The 17,839-nt window shown below is 53.6% G+C and overlaps 1 protein-coding gene across 1 annotated transcript in view; it reads left to right on the top strand.

Annotated features, from left to right (window-relative positions):
- Positions 1 to 17,839, top strand: part of DMRT1 (doublesex and mab-3 related transcription factor 1) — a 1,789,254-nt gene that overhangs the window by 956,226 nt on the left and 815,189 nt on the right. The window lies entirely within an intron of this gene.

Below are 17,839 nucleotides of genomic sequence, written 5' to 3'. Positions count from 1 at the left end.
TGATTGAAGAGAGTTTAACGTCGCTGGAATTATTTGCTCTCTATTACTCTCTATTATGTTTGTTTTTTTTAAACTAAAATGCCTCTAATTGCTGTGCATGTAATTATTTCATTTGGGAGTTTAGTTTTTCATTATTGTGAAGGTTTATAATGATATTTTTTCTTATAATGTATGTATGTGGAAAGTTATTTTGAACTATTGACCCATTATATATAAAAATGAATATGCTGATGCTGCAATAGCGAGGCCACAGTTAAGGTTACATGACACTTTACATGAGATGGGGGATGTGAAAGCTGTTTCCTTTGGTAATTTTTGACTTTGTCCATCACATACCCCATTTGACAAACAAAGAGTTTGGCCACATCTAAAGACACATGCCAGAATGTGTGTGAAATTTGATAAACAGATTTACGGGTTGAAAAGCCAGGTGTTTAAAAAGTAGTTTTTTGCATGACGTGTTCCATAGGCCGAACACAAACTATTTTTTTGCGACGTATATCTGCAAATTGCTTCGATCTTTGAGGTTTCAGCATACACTTACCCCTTAACCGGAAATGGTGCCCACCACAACAGTTTTGAAAATGTACTCCGGCAAACTCGATATTTTCACTTTTCATAATTTTCAAAAAGTATCTTTAACTTAGACATGTACTGTGCAATTGCATACATACAAAGAGTACTTTGGTTATGTGCATGAATGACCTGTGCATCAGCCAAACCTATGACAAACAACTGGATTTGCTCCGATATATGCTTAGTTAGGGATGATGACTGCGCTATCAAACATACCTGCAGCCACAAAATGGCTTAACTTTGGACCTACACAGAAAGCCTGGTCAGCACAATAAATCGTATGCATATGAAGTACAAATACTGAGTCTGAACAAAGTCCATCACACCCCAAATTGAACCTTAACTCACACTACACCACTACTCGAATTAAATTGTAGGTAGCTCACATTAGTACTGTAGGTAAAGTGATTCTTGTGAAGTAGGTCTGTGGTGGGAATTAAGGTTCAATTTGTAGTTTGATGGCATGTGTTTGGACTCGTTCTTCAGTAACTTTAACACTGGGATGTCCAACGTTTATAGAGATCAATATTTATAAGTAGTAACCCTAAATCTGTGTTAAAACATTTTCCAGCCAATTTTTATTACTGGACTTTTCGTTTGGGCAAACAAAAACATCCCAAGATGTACAAAGGATAACCAACCGGCAAATGAGAATTTTTGGTTGAAGCCTTATCAGCAACTTAATTCTAGACAGCTATAGAAGTCACGCAGCAGTGGAAAAATGTTTTCAAGAATGATTCTGCCGTGGTAGACTTCTTAGTGAGTCTTAAGGTTTTGGGCCTAAGCCGGGGGTAGGGGGTGGGGAAGAGTTGGTATTAGCTGGCTTGTGCCAGAGGTTGAACAACAAGACTTTTGGATAAAGGCATGTTGTAGCAAAAGGTGCTTTCAAACACAAAAGCATTGAGCGGCGCTGATGCTGAGGATATGAGAGGGGCATCCTTACCTTGGTCACATGATGACTCCTTTTCACCTTCTACCTTTAGACATTTTTCATGCTGCAGCCTAAGTCCGAATTCTACGAAAAAGATTTCTTGCGCTTAGAATGTGTATAGAAGTTAGTCTGCAGATGTTTTCTTAGCGTGGACAACTTGATTGATTTGATCATCAATTTTCTTGCTGGACACCAATAGAAAATCACTTCTCCAGTATGGGGGGTGTCTGGCATGGATTCACATTCTCATGGGTCTCGGGAGGATAGCTTGGGGGCAACATGCTCGCCTTGGAATCAAGACGACACGGAAGCACTATAGGTTTGATCCCCGGGTCGGCGCTTAGAAACCTCTGGGCATTAAGCGTGATATAAATAACCTATCATATCATGAATATTCCCCGTCATCAGGCTGGGAATCCTTGGTAAAAGAAAAACAGTTTCACTTTCACTTACAAAACTGTATTCCTCCCATAATCCAATGACTGTCCTCTGGGGCATACTGCCCCCAGCCAATGACTGTCCTCTCTCTAAGCCCCTCCGCTGGCAACCATCTTCAGATTTATACCGCATGCTTCAGTTTTGAGAGTCCTCGAGCTACTTCTAGGTTTTTCATGTTTTTTCACGATAAAAGGTTCTATTTTTGTTCCGAAAGAGCCTGTGTGCTCTTCTCTCCATCTGCCAACAGCGGGGATCAGTTGTCAGTGAAGTTCAGCGCCCCTCAAGGGCGAAGATCTTCGAAGTTTACAGAAGCCCATCGGGCCTACTTGGTGCCCTCCGACCATGCCGGAGGAGACGAAAGAAGGAAGATCCCTCTTCAAACTCTGCACCAAGTGTGAGCTCCGAAATGTGTTTGTGGAGGACAAGTACCTTCAATGCCTCTACTGCTTGCATCCAGACCACAAGGAAGGAGATTGCGAGATATGGTGCGGATTCTCCAAGAAGACGACAAAGGACAGGCACAGTAGACAGGCGGTGTAGCCTCTGCCCCGGCGGCAAGGCCTCTGCCCCATGCCCCGAGCAGGGGAATGCCTCACCCAAAGCTGGTCGGTCCGAGGAGTGGGCTTCTTACTCCTGTGAGGGCGCTTGATCCATGGGTGCCCAAGATAAGGCCAAGCACCACAGGTCCGCGTCCACCAAGGTCGCTGCGGAAGCGGGTCCCACAGCAGACAGGGTGCAATAGACATCATCCTCCGCCTCCATTGCCAGCCGGCAATCAACCTCCTCCTCGAAGAGAAAGTCGTCTAACCCGGCTAACCTGTGGGAGAAGACCGACAAGCTGGGGGTGGAGGAGAAGAAGGCGGAGCTGCCCAAGAAGACCTAGGCGGCACAGGAAAAGTCTTTGTCGACGATAGAGCTGGCGGCGGTTGCTCTTTCGAAAGCTAAATGGGCTGACCCTGAGAGGGCAGCCCCCACAGCACCAAAGGTATCCCTCCCTCCGAGGCGAGAAGCTGCCATGGTGACTTTGACAAAGTCTGCCGGCACTTCGGAGAAGGCGACACTGCCTCAGAACCCGGTGCCAGCCCCTCAGGGTGGAAAAAAGGGGGGGCAAGGAGGCCCCGGATCAGTCCCAGGCTGTGGCCCAAGCCATGGAAATTTCATCCATGGAGGACGGAGATATGGAGACCCTACACACAGTCCACGAGGATGTGGCAGAGGACGATGGCGACCACGAGGGCGACGACGACGCACGCCAGTCACGCCGAGGGATGTGTCTGGACAACCCTCCACACATTGGTGTCAGAAATTCAGAAAATGGCCGTTTCCAACAGTTCTCCAGGCCCCCGACCAACCGATGATGAAGAAAAGGTAGCGCCATCTGACACCCCCTTTTCAGCCTCCGCACCTGCATCGCGTTCCACCTCCCTCAGCATGCACGAGTACAGGGACGGATATGGACGACGACAATGTCGTCGGAGCGGGCAGCGGGTCCCAGCAGACTAGGACGTCCCCACCGGACGAGTTGGGATCGTTCCACTCTATGATCGCCAAAGCCTCCGAGCTGTTCCAGCTTGTGCCCAAGGAGACCAGGAGGGTTTCCTGTACCAGAGGTGCGTGTGGGAGGAGAGCCTAGCGATCTTGAAGATCCCTTGCATGGCTCCAGCCAAGCGAGATAGGCTGGAGAATAAGTACCAGGTACCGGAATCCGCTCCGAAGTGCCTGAGGTAGCAACCATCGCCGGATTCCGTGGTTCGGTGACCGCGAGGAAGCGGTCATTAACCCGTCCTCGTCGTCTTCAGTCCCTCCAGGCAGTGATGGTAAGAAGTTGGACGCCATAGGGAGGAAGGTAATCTACACCACAGCGTCTACCATCAAGGCGGCCAACAAACTGGCAATCCTAGCCAGATACCACAGGGATCTGTGATACAAGGTCAGGCTTATTCTGGAGTTCCTCCCCGACAACAAGAGGATGGAGGCGATCGCCCTCTTCCAGGACGGAGAGATAGCATCGCATCACGCCATCACAAATGCGCTGGACGTTGCCAACACGTGGTTCCGCCAGATGGGGAACACTGTCTGACTTCGTCGCCAATGCTGAATGAAGCCCACAAATTTCCATCAGGAGATCCAAACAAAGGTAATGGACATGCCTTTAAACGGAGATAACCTTTTTGGGAAGGCCGTTGTCGAGTCCCTGCAGGCCATCAAGGTGGAGACAGTTATGGCCTGTGCCCTGGGCACCCTCCAACAGCACCACTCTTCCTTTCATTCTTCCAGAGGAAAGTCAGGCAAGTCATCGAAAGGTTTCTCCTCCTTGTACCGTCAGCCTTCCAGATCCACGACCCAGGAAACCCAGAGGGGCCTTTCCCAGGCCTGCGGAGGAGGAGGTTGTTGTTGCCAGCAAGGCAGGGCGCTGACGGCGAAGCAGGCCTGAAACGGCCGAGACGTGGGGCCCCCACCCATGCAACCCGGTGGGAGGTCGACTGACGAAGTTCATCAGCGAGTGGGAAAAGATCACCACTTACAGATGTGTGCTGGACGCTCTCGCCCAAGGACATACCCGGGAATTTCAGCACAGGTGTCTGCAGATCCCGCCGGTGGCACGTCAGAAGCAGCACATCCCTCAGCTCTTGGAGGAAGTACGGGCCATGCGGCGAAAAGGGGCGATAGAGCTGGTTCACCAGCGACTCCAGTGGCTCCGTAGACTACTCCAGATACTTATTGGTAAGAAAAGAGATGGGGGGGGGGCTGAAGGCTCAATCTAGACCTGCGACGACTGAATACGTACCTCAAGTCTCAAAAGTTCAAGATGGTCACTTTGCAGTACGTGCTCGGTGAACTAGAAAGAGGGGATTTCTTGACGTCGCTGGACTTGGAGGACGCCTACTTCAACGTCCCCTTTCCCTGGAAACACCGAAAGTTTCTACTTTTTGTGGTGCAGGGCCAGCACTACCAGTTCAAGGCCCTACACTTCGGCATGAAGCCGGCCCCCAGAGTGTTCACAAAGTGCCAGGCACCGGTGACGGCCCATCTGCATCTACGAGGGATATACGTTTAGCCGTACCTCGACGACTGGCTCATCCAGGCCCGCTCGTGAGAGTAGGTCGTCGGACACACAGAGGCGGCCGTCAAGCTACTGACAGATCTGGGATTCTCCATCAATTATCCAAAGTCCTGCTTGACACCATCGCAGAACGCGGTGTTCCTGGGAGCCAGACTCAATACAGTGTCCTGCCTGGCATCACCCTCGAAGGAGAGGGTTGGGGCCATTCAAGGGAAGGTGCAGCGACTGTTGTCGATGAAGACGTTCACGGTGCTAACCATCAAGTCATTGCTCGGCATGATGTCATCCTGCATCTACCCAATCCGGCTCTGCAAGTTACAGATGTGTCCTCTTCAGGAGTTCCTTGACGCTCGCTCGGTACAAGTGTCCGGAAACGAGTTACATCGGGCGATAAGCTGGTGGGGCGACCGCTCCAACATTGCCCGTGGCATGGGGTTTCAGCACCCTCCACTCCAGGAAACGGTCACGACTGACCCTTCCCTGGAAGGCTGGAGAGTCCACACCTCGAGGCTGCATGCCAGAGGCATGTAGCTGCCAAAGGAGAAGGATCTCCATATCAACATCCTGGAGCATCCAGGAGCTACGGGCAGTGTTCTGGGCCCTCAAGTCATTCCTTCCGTCGCTGAAGGGCAAAGTGGCGAGGATCTTCATGGACAACACCACCATGATGTTCTCCATCAGGAAACATGGGGGCACTCGATACCCGGCCCTCTCCAGGATAGAGCAGGAACTGTGTCGCTGGGCCTTCAGATAAGAAATATTCATTGTGCCCTTTCACCAAGCTGCAGTCAAGAACACCATAGCGGACTCCTTCAGCAGGGAGTTGTGCTCCTGCCACGAGTTGGAACTTCATCAGGACCAGGTGGACCACATCTTTGCCAAGTGGGGCAAGCCACAGATCGATCTGTTTGCGACAGCGGTGAACTCCAAATTCCAGAAGTTCGCTAGCAGATTCCATCAGCCGAGGGGTCTGGGGGACGCGTTCTCCTTCCCATGGGAAGGGATTTTTCTGTACGTGTTTCCTCCGTTGCCTCTCCTGCTACGAGCCATAAACACACTCAGACAGTGTCAGTGCAGGATGATACTCATCGCCCCGTTGTGACCGAGGAAGATTTGGCACCCGGACCTTCTCAGGTTGTTAACGTCGCCGCCGGTCAAGCTACCAGTGGTCCCGGATCTTCGTACCAGAGAAGGAGGCGCAATCCTGCAAATATGAATTGCCAGCAGACTGCAGGGAGGTCCTTGCCAAGGCCAGGACATTGTCAACTCTGAAGTGCTACGGTCACAAGTGGAAGCATTTCATTACGTGGTGCCGATCGCAGAAGATTACCCCTCTGAGGGTCATGGCCCCCAAGATTCTTCCATACTTGCCATCCTTGGCCAAGGCTGGACTGGCGCACGCCTCGATCAAAGTACATCTGGTGGCTATCTCCTAGTATCCCAGGTCTCAGGAACGTCTTCACTGTGGTCTCATCGACTGGTCAAGGAGTACCTCAAAGAACGTTTTTGATCTTTCCCACTGGTGAAGACGCCTGCCCGAGTGTGGGAACTCAATGTGGATCTGATGAGGCTCATGGGGACCCCTTAATCTATTCATCAGGCCCCTCTCATGTTCCTCTCGTGGAAAATGGCTTTCCTTGTGGCCATCACCTCCGCAAGGAAGGTGGGGGAGATAAAGGCCCTGTCCTGCAAACAGCCATAGCTCTCATGATCCATCGATCACGCCCCTTTTGGTCCTCCTGGTCCCTGGCACGTTGGGGGTTACTCGCTGTAGTACACCCAACATGGCCGTATTCGCAGAACGCGGTCTATTGACCTTTACGTCCATGCAGCACGTTCCATAAATTAACCATGCCCCTGCGGCTCCGCGCGTCTCAACGCTATCGTTAGCTGAGGCTAGACGTGCGTCGCGTTGTGCTCCTGGAACTGAGTTGCTGCGCTAATTCCCGGACCCTCTCCTTCTCCTTCCCTTTCCTTGTACCTGTTCTTTCCGTGATCCACGCACACCACCCCCGTGTGCACTCTTCCTTCCTGGTCTTCCTGGAGTTTCTTTGATCCCGGACGAAGAAGCTGAACGAATCCTGGAATCCGACGACGGCCGAGCGGGCTTATACAAGACACGAACAGCACGGGAGAAAACCCTGGCGAAGGATCCCGCAAGGCAACATAAACAGGTGAGAAAACACGAAACCTGTGACAGATTGAGACGACACCTGACTGAATTCGACACACATGGAAGCGGCCATCCAGGACCTAATGCATGGCATGCAAGAGCTGAAGACCGAAGTGCAAAATTTAAAGGCAGAGAACGCCGCCTTAAAGCAATTGGTGTTGTCCCGTGAATCCGCTACGAAAGAGAGTGTAATACTGGGCGGCGTTGTTGATAAATATGATGGTTCCGCAAAGAGTCTTCGTGGATTCATTGACTCATGTTTGGTCCACTTTACTTTCAAGCCTTATTATTTTTCTACACCAAGGGCTAAGGTGGGTTTTATTATTTCGCATCTTTCCGGCAATGCCTTGACCTGGGCCACCCCACTGATTAACTCTGGGGATTCTCTCCTGGATGATTACGATGGCTTCATACAGGCCCTTAAAACCATGTTTGACCGCCCAGAGCAGGTCTACAGTGCCCAGGAACGTCTACTCTACTTTCAAGAAGGAACCCAGGATAGGCTTACGTATGTCACACGCTTCAAAAAGCTGGCTAAAGAGGCGGATTGGTCCCCCCAAGCTTGTTTTACCCTATTTCGAAGAGGGCTAAACGAAGACATCAAGGATGAACTAGCCAGAGTGGCGCGCCCAAGTTCTTATCAGGGCCTAATGGATCTTGCCCTGCAGATTGACTTTCGCATTCAGGAGAGAAAGGCAGAGAAAAAGAAAAGCATGTTGCCACTCCAGAAGAGCCCCATTGGGATACCCTCGAACCCCGAAGGTATTTCCACTTCAAGTAACGAGCCTGAGCCTATGCAGCTAGGGGCCTTCCGTGGACCCATATCCTCCCAAGAAAGAATGCGTAGGATCCATACTGGGTTTTGTATGTATTGTGCATCAGACAAACATTTAGTAAGAGAGAGTGCCCAATAGCCCCCCCACGGCGCTCTGGGAAACGCCAGCTCCCGATCCTAAATGGAGCACAGGTTCGGGAGAGAGATTCCTGCTCCACATCAATTCCATCCTTGAACTCTCCTGGACAAAATTCCTTGGTGATTTTACAGGCCTTCTTATCGCCATCCAAGAAGGAAACGCATCCCATCCTAGCACTGGTGGACTGTGGAGCTATGGGAATTTTCATAGACCAAGAATGGGTTCTTAAACATCATATTCCTTGCGAATCCCGGACTATCATGCAACATGTAGTAGAAGCTATCAATGGAAGACCCCTTTCTTCAGGACCCATAACCCTTCAGACCAAGGACGTCAAACTTGCATAAACCACCATCGAGAAAGGATAACATTTGACATCATCAAGTCGGCCCACTACCCAATGGTTTTGGGAATGCCCTGGCTTAAAAAACACAATCCGTACATCAATTGGGCAGCGGGTTCCTTGTTCCTGGGCTCAGAATTTTGTATGTCCCACTGTTTATTGTCAGACCTTACTCCGACACCATCAGAAGGACCTCCTACGAATCACCAAGGTGCAATCTCTGTCTCAAACATTATCCGGGTTCCGGAGATATACCAGGAATACTCTGATGTATTCTACTCTGCCATTGTCCAGGCGTTACCTCCCCATAGACCAGAAGACTGTGCTATAGAAACAGACCCTTCCGCTGTAATTCCCTTTGGGAGGATTTTCATCTTATCCGAACCTGAAAAGAAAGCCCTTCGAGAATACCTGGATACTAATCTTGCAAATGGCACCATACGACCCTCTAAATCCCCAGCAGGGGCCTCGCTGTTTTTTGTTCCAAATAAAGACACCAAGGAACTCAGACCGTGTCTGAACTATCGAAGTTTAAATCAATGCACCCTTAAGGATCGCCATCCGTTACCCTTGATCTCGGACATTCTGGAGGCAGTAAGGGGCGCAGTTGTTTTCACCAAGTTGGATCTCAGGGGTGCCTACCATCTGATTCGCATTAGGGCAGGAGACGAGTGGAAAACGGACTTTAGAACACCCTTTGGTCATTATGAATACTTGGTCATGCCTTTTGGACTTGCTAATGCTCCGGCGGTCTTCCAACGCTTCATGGATAGGGCGTTCTCAGACATGCTATTCTCCAGCATGGGGTCGGCATGGATTCACATGCTCATGAATATTCCCCGTCGTCAGGCTGGGAATCCTCGGTAAAGAAAAAACCAGTATCAGTTTCGTTTGTGATCTGTCTTTCGTAGTAATAACCAATCACTGGTCTCTGCGTCATACTGACCACAGCCAATGACTGCCCTCTACCTAAGCACCGCCTCTGGCAGCCATCTTCAGATTTTTACCGCACGTTCATGTGTTGGGATCCTCGTGCTATTGCTCTCGAGCGTTAGTACTATTTTTTTTCACGTTTTTTCTCAAAAACTTCGTTTTTTCGGTCAAAAGAGCCTCAAGCTCCACCGACTCTCCATCCGATTAACGGGGACCCGTCGAGCTACGCTTTTGGAGGACTCCAGAAGTTTCTCAGGCCCGGTCATGGCCCAGGAGAAGGGAAGCTCGACGCCCGGAAAGCTGTTCAGGGTCTGCCCTGGATGCCAGCTGCAGAACGTCTTCAAGGAGGACGAACACTCTTTTTGTCTTTACTGCCTACATGAGGACAAGACGCACTTGGAGAAGGACTGTGCGTTTTGCGGCAACATGTCGGAGCGGACCATGAAGGACCGCCATCAACGTCTCGCCAACTGGCTGGAAGGGAAGAGCCCGTCCGGCGAGAAGAAATCTGAGCGGTCTTCTAAGTCCTTTGAGGACGCCCCGGCGACGGGGGTCCAACATAAGGCCAAGCACCGCGAGTCCGCTGGCACCGGGAGCGCCGAACGGTCGGGCTCTACGGGCGCCAGGCTGGGCGCACCCTCCCCGGCACCATCAACCACGAGCCAACGCTCTGGGTCGGGTAAGACGAAGGCTGAGCACCCGGCGAGGCTCCTGGAGAGGCCCCGGTCGAGCTCGAAGGCGGAGGGGGAGCGAGGCAGTGTCCCCCCCCTCAAGGATAAGGCGGTGAGCGCACCTAAGGTGGTGAAGGCCTTAATCCATCCGGCCAAGCCCTCTATCGAAGCTGTCGCGGCGGCCCTGGCTCAGCCTGTGGAGGCTACACCAGCGGTGGCGACCTCGGGGCTCAGAGTCTCCCTGCCACCTCGGAGGGAGTCCTCTTTTGTGCCCATCGATAGGACCCCCGTGAAATCCCCCGTGGGGAAGAAAAAGGGGGGGCAGGGCGTCGTCGTAGATTCGGCCTCAACCTCGGAGGAGGAGCTGGTCGAGGTCTTAAGCCACGGCCTCGGCGTGGAAGAAGACCGGCCCGTCGGGATGGATCCCGACGCAGGTGACGACGACATCGTCGAGGGTACCGACGGGGCCCCTGATCGCCCGCCGGATTCCCCTCTGCCAGCGCCGCGAGACAACTCGGCGGCCATTTTGTTGGCTATACAGTCCTTATGCTCAGAGATAAGGACGAGACTACCGTTGCCGACGGAACCTCTCCCGTCGGGGGACCCAGAACCGGGACCTTCTGGTGTTCCCCCTACCATGAAAAGAAGGATCTACCCTCCGCCTCCTTTTCAGCCGTCGCGCCCCTTCCAGCCCTCCTCCCCGTCCACCCGAGGGGATGATACGGGTACTGACACGGCAGCGACGGGTACGGACGACGAGGTATACGACGAGGATGTACCGTCGTCGCCTCCCACCAGGGCTTCTCTGCCCGACGAGATTGGATCGTTCCACTCCATGATCACCAGGGCATCCAAGCTTTTCCAACTCTGCCCTGAGGAGAAGAAGAAGGAAGGTTTCCTTTATCAGCGGCGCGAGGCCAAGAGGAAGACGGTCCTCGCAGTGCCTCTATTGGACGACATTTGGGATGAGGGCCTCACCCTCCTCAAGAACCCTTCCACGACGCCAGCTAGAAGAGACCGGTATGAGAAAAAGTACCGGGTCCCGGACACGGCCCACCGGTGCCTCCGGGCGCAGCCTACCCCGGACTCCGTCGTCTCCGCGGCGGCCAGGAAAAAAGCGGGGGGGGCTGCGGCCTCCACATCGACTTCCCCACCGGACGGCGAGGGAAAGAAATTGGACGCTATGGGACGCAGAGTCATCTCGTCTGCAGCGACGACGATTAAAGCGGCCAACGCCTTGGCTATCGTGGCCCGCTACGACAGGGAGCTCTGGTACAAACTGGCTCCCCTGCTGGACTTCTTGCCGGACGACAAGAGGGCAGAGGCCCTGGAGATCCTGCAGGAAGTTGAGGTGGCTTCGGACCACGCCATTACCGTTGCGACGGACATCGCCGACACTGGGTTCCGCCAATTGGGCAACGGCGTTTGCCTTAGGCGGCGTGGATGGCTCAAGGCTACGGACTTCCGTCAAGACGTTCAGACCAGAGTCCTGGACATGCCCTTCGATGGGAACAACCTGTTTGGCAAAACAGTGGACGACTCCCTTCAGGCCATTAAAGCGGACACCGAGACGGCCCGGGCCCTTGGAGTTCTGCAACAACGACGGACGCCCTTTCGGAGCAGCGGAGGCAAGGGCGCCTCCAAAGGTTCCGGCGGCGGTTTCTCCACCTACCGTCAAGCGGCCCGCTCGTCGTCTCAGGAGGCCTACAGAGGACGAGGCAAGTCTGGCGGACCCCGCCGTCGTCGCCAAGGAGGTCAAGGCGGCAAAGCCTCGTCGAAGCAGGATTGAACCGGCCGTGGGGTCGGGCCCCCACCGAAGCACCCCGGTGGGAGGCCGGCTGGCGAGCTTCGTCAGCGTGTGGGAGTCCATCTCCACCGACAGTTGGGTGCTGGACGCCTTGGCCCGGGGCCACGCGCTCGAGTTTCGAAGAAGGTGTCCGCGCGCCCCCCCCGTGGCCAGGAAAGAACTTCACGTCCCTCAACTTCTCCTGGAGGTAAAGGCGATGCTCAGGAAGGGCGCCATCGAACTCGTCCCAAAGAGGCTTCGGGGCTCCAGAGTTTACTCGAGATACTTCCTCGTGAAGAAGAAGACGGGGGGATGGCGCCCCATCCAGGACCTGCGACGTCTGAACAAGTGCATCAAGGCGCAAAAGTTCCGGTTGGTCACCCTCCAGCACGTCCTGGGTCAGCTGGAGGAAGGAGACTTCCTGTCGTCGTTGGATTTGGAGGATGCCTACTTCCATATTCCCATCCTAAAGGGGCACCGAAAATTCCTCAGGTTTGTGGTCCAAGGGCGTCATTACCAGTTCAAAGCCCTCCCCTTCGGACTACGGTCGGCACCCAGGGTGTTCACCAAGTGCCTCGCACCGGTGGCGGCGCAGCTGCGCCACGAAGGGATCCACGTCTGTTTCTGGGAGCGAGGCTCAACACAGTGTCCCTTCTGGCCTCCCCGTCGGAGGAGAGGACCAGGACCATCCTGGGCAAGGTGCAGCAGATGTTGGTGGCCGACGCGGCCAAGGTGAGGTCCATCAAGTCCCTCCTCGGAATGATGTCTTCCTGCATCTACCTCATTCCCATGTGCAGGCTCCGGATGCGCCCGTTGCAGGAGTTCCTGGACGCGCGCTGGATCCAAACGACGGGCAGCTTCGAGGAAAGGATCACACTCGATGAGAGTTTCCGACGAGCGATCCGGTGGTGGGGCACCCGCGCGCATCTGACGGCGGGCATGGACTTCCAGACCCCAGCCCACCAGGAGACAGTGACCACGGATGCCTCCCTGGAAGGGTGGGGAGCGCACACCGAAAATCTGCACGCAAGAGGCCTTTGGCTCCCGACGGAGAAATCCCTACATATCAACGTCCTGGAGCTCCGTGCAGTGTTTTGGGCCCTCAGGTCCTTCCTTCCGTCCCTCAAGGGCAAGGTGGTGAGGATCTTCACCGACAACACCACCACCATGTTTTACATCAGGAAACAGGGCGGAACCAGGTCCCCAGCACTGTCCAAGGAGGCGCAGGACCTGTGGCTTTGGGCCGTCGCCCAAAGGATGTTTCTGGTGCCGTTTCATCTGGCAGGGATAAAAAACACCATCGCCGACTCGCTCAGCAGGGAGCTGCGCTCGTGCCACGAGTGGGAGCTACGGCAGGATCTAGTGGATCGCCTCTTCCGACGGTGGGGCACACCCCAGATCGACCTGTTCGCGACGGCGACGAACTCCAAGTGCCTGAGGTTCGCCAGCAGGTTTCCCCAGGCGAGGAGCATGGGCGATGCTTTCTCGTTCCCCTGGGAGGGCCTGTTCCTCTACGCGTTCCCTCCTTTGCCACTGCTAATCCGGCTTGTCAACCAGCTCAAGAGGTCACGGTGCAGGATGATCCTCGTCGCACCTGCGTGGCCGAGGCAGATATGGTTCCCGGACCTTCTGGACTTGTCAGCGTCCCCGCCAATCAAGCTGCCGGTGGACGCGGATCTACTCTCCAGGGAAGGCGGCGCCATCCTCCACTACGACCCGAAATCGCTGAACTTGCAGGCCTGGCTCCTGCAGCGCTAGAGTTCGGAGGATACGAGATACCGGCCGACTGCAGAGAGGTTCTTGCAAAGGCCAGGGCGTCCTCCACTCTTAAATGCTACGGACACAAATGGAAGAGGTTCTCTGTCTGGTGCCACGCACAGAAGATTTTTTTTTTTTTTAAATATATTTTTATTTTATCTCAACCAAACAACATTACAACGAAACATAAATAAAACACTTCAAACAACAAAACCAAACGAACAAAAAGTAAGGCACTGCAATCCCCATCCCTCCCCCCTATGAGCCTGTAGAGTGTTCGCCATCAGTGTCCGTTCCGTGCGGTGGGGCCTCATCGCTCTCAAGTCCAGCCGAGGCCAATCCCGCACCAAACAGCTCAGCTAACAACAACTTCCATGCCGTGAGAGAGCCTGTTTCTTCCCCATCCCCTGCCATACTGCCATCTTGCCACGCTATCGTTTCGGCATCCGCCCATTTTTGGAGATCCCGCCACAAGACCTCCACTCGCGGCTTGTGACATTTCTTCCACTCCATGGCTATCCTACGTTTGGCAAGCACATAGGCCAGATCCTTAAGTTTATCAACATGTCGAAGCTTACGCGCCCTGGGATACCCTCCCAGCAGACAAGCCCAAGCCGAATCCACCTTAAGTGTGATACCCCTCCCTGCCAGCCTCCGCGCCACTTCACCCCAGTAAGTTGCAATCACTGGGCACACCCAGAACATATGTATCATGTCCGCATTCTCTTCGTTACACTTGGGGCACGCCTGGCGCCCACTACCTGGGAATTTGGAAATTCTAAGGGAGGTCATATATGCCCTGTGCGTAATATAGAGCTGTATCTGCTTAAACCTGGCGTTCCTCGATACCTTTTTGTGGTACCCCAGGGCGCGCTCCCACATCCCATCCGACATCGGGGCCCCCATCTCCGCTTCCCACTCCAGTCTCAGGTGCCCTAAATCCTTCCCGACCTTTGTCATCAACATCTCGTACAACCTAGAGACCTTGTGTCCGCCCTCTGATGCGTCATACATCGTCTCCAGCGTGGCATCCGGTTCATCGGCCAAAGTAGATTCGGGCCACGTGCTCCGGACCTCCCGGACCACCCTGTGATATGTTACATATTGACCCCTGTGTAGTCCCGACCCTGCCTCCAGTTCATCGAACTCCATCAGGGTCCCATCCTGCCAGATGTCGCCCATTGTAATCAATCCCACTGACTCCCAATACGTCCGGATAATAGTTCTCAGCTGCCCGTCCTCCTTTGCCAGGGCGATCAGAGGGAACTGCGGCATACACGGCGAGGGGTCACCCATCATCCGACAGGCACGCCGCCATATGTTCCTGCCAAGGGCCAGCATCTTAGGACGCTCTCTCATCCATGAGCCAGTCACCCAAATCACCTCCCGCAGATAGAAGGGGGAACAGTCTTTCCCTAGCAGCCTATGTTCGGGGGTCTCTTCATCTGAAAGCCACCTGGCCACATATTGCAGTTGCGCCGCGATATAATAGGCCTCAAAGTTCGGCAGCTTCACGCCACCTTTCTCGTAAGAGTTCTGCAATTTCCATAATGCGACCCTGTTGCGCGTGCCGTGCCACAGGAAATTCCTACACACGCTATGTAACCTAGCGAAAAACTTCCTAGGTATCATATACGGGATGTTATTAAAATAATGCAGGAGCCTGGGCAGCACCACCATTTTAAGCATAGCTCCGCGACCCATCATTGCTAAAGGCAATCTTTCCCAGAACCTCATGCACCTCTCAATCTTTCCCACAGCTAGTTCAGTATTATACTTGTGTTCTTCCTCGGTCATGTGATACACGTCAATGCCCAAGTACCGGAAGGAGCTTGTTGCCCACGGAATCCGCAGCACCGGCAACCTCTCCGCCGGTATCCCCACATAACTGCCCAACGGGAATAATACGGATTTCTGAGGGTTAACCGCTATGCCGGACAACCAGGCGTACCTCTCCAATACCTCCAAGATATACTGCAAATTCTCTTCCGGATGTTTCAAGTATAACAGCATATCGTCTGCATACAGGGATATAAGATGGCACTCTCCTCCCACATCTATGCCCACCGGATCATACTGCTGCCGGAGGTAAACTGCTAAGGGTTCGAGGGCCAGTATGTACAACATTGGGGACCAAGGACATCCCTGCCTGGTACCTCTGCCTAACTGCCATCTGTCTGACACTACTGCACCCGTACGGACCCTAGCCAGAGGCGCACTATATAATAGCTCGGCCCACCTCATGTAGCATGGTCCCAGTCCGAACTGCCCCATAGCCGCTAGCAGCCATGGCCATCGGACGGAGTCGAACGCTTTAACCGCGTCCAGCGCCACTATTGCCATTTCGCTGTCCTCACTGCCCCCCCATTCCACCACCCTGTGAAGGCGCCTGTGATTGTGAGTGATATTCCTGTTCGGGACATAGCCCGTCTGGTCAGGACGGATCAGCTTGCCTATTACCCTCCGCATTCTGGCTGCCAGGACCGCTGTCAGGATCTTGTTGTCCTGGTTCAGCATCGACAGGGGCCGGTAGGAGCCACAATCATGCCCCGGTTTATTGGGTTTGGGGAGCGGTACTATAATCGCCTCCCTGAGTGATTCCGGCAGCCGCCCCACCTCGAACGCTTCATTAAACATCTCCAGCATGGGCGGGAGCACCTCCTCCCCATACGCTTTATAAAATTCACTGGGGAACCCATCTGCACCTGGGGCCTTACAAGTGGGCAGCTGCCGCACAATCTCCTGCAGCTCCTCCAGAGTGATTGGAGCATCCATCTCCTCTCGCTCTTCGTCACTTATCTTGGGCAGGCCTATGTCTTCAAGTACTACCTCTATCTCCTCCCGGCTTCCCCCCTCTCGATCCTCATATAATGCTTGATAATATTCTGCGAATGCTCCATTCACCCCTTCCTGGGTGTCCTGCTCCACTCCCTTTTCAGTGATAACTGATCGGATCTGGGATCTTGGGGTCTCGCTCTTATACAACCAAGCAAGAAGCCTGCCCGTCTTGTCTCCCCCGGCATGCAACCTCTCAATGTACTTCCTATAATTCAGATTACAAAGCCTGTCCCAATGTTCTGCGCACCTCTGTTGAAGATTAATGACCTCCTCCATGTCCGTCCCCCCCTCCCCCAGCTCTCTCTCCAACTCAATCTCGGCTCTACGCAGATCTGCCAGGACTCCTCCCATTAATCCTTTGGATTTAGCAATGGCAACCCCCCTCATTACAACCTTAAAGGCCTCCCACAAAGTGCCAGCCGACTTGACGCTACCTGTGTTTGCTTCAAAATAAGCAACAATCTCCTCCCTCGCTTCCTCTCTGAAGACTGGATCCCTGAGCGCTTCCGCCCTAAGGCGCCATGTTGGAATACGCGCACGTGGGGGACAAAGCTGCCAACGCATGACCAGGGGCGAGTGGTCCGAAAGGACTCTCGCCCTGTAGTCTATCTGGTCACACTCCGCGACAACGTCTGGAGTGGCGAAAAAGTAATCCAGCCTTGTGTGTAACTGGTGCGGGGCCGAGTAATGTGAATATTGCCTCACGCCAGGGTGTCTCGTCCTCCACACGTCTGCCAGGCCAAGGTCTACCAGCAGCGCCTGCAGTACCCTAGCCGCCGGGCTGGGCCTGTCCACCCTGTCATCTGACCTGTCCTCCTTGGGGTCTAGTACACAATTAAAGTCCCCTCCCCAAATCACAGGACCCCCCATCCCCTCACCCAGTCTAGTGGTCAGTGTCCTGAAGTATGTCGCTGTGTCACGGTTGGGGGCGTAAGTATTTATAACGCACACTACTTTATTTTCCACAAGCCCCCTTACCATGACCAGCCTCCCATCAGACTCCACAACCTCCCCAAGTAGCTTAAACGGGACATGTGGTGCAACCCAAATCAGCACACCTCTAGCATAGGCAGAATATGTAGATCCAACTACAGTCCCTCTCCACTTTCTCCCCACCAGTTCCAGTTTATCCTGTGTCAGATGTGTCTCCTGTAACAAGGCGATATCTATCTTTTGTCTTTTTAAGTACAACATGACCTTATTACGCTTAAGGTAGCTGTTAAGCCCTCTAACGTTCCACGTTAGTATCCTAAGGTCCCCCATGATGCATCAGTAGCTCCCATCCCTCTCCCAGGTCCACTCGCCTCCCCCCTACCGCAACGGCCCCCATCCCCAGTTTCTCTCCCAGGCTCATATAAAAACTGACCCACCCCACCCCCCTACCCCAACCAACTGCCCAGCTCCATCCTTGGAT

The sequence above is a fragment of the Ambystoma mexicanum genome, chromosome 6p (genome assembly GCF_040938575.1).
Source record: "Ambystoma mexicanum isolate Mex_15411 chromosome 6p, UKY_AmexF1_1, whole genome shotgun sequence".
In the NCBI taxonomy this organism is placed as follows: Eukaryota; Metazoa; Chordata; class Amphibia; order Caudata; family Ambystomatidae; genus Ambystoma; species Ambystoma mexicanum.
This window is presented reverse-complemented; position numbering and strand designations above follow the sequence as displayed.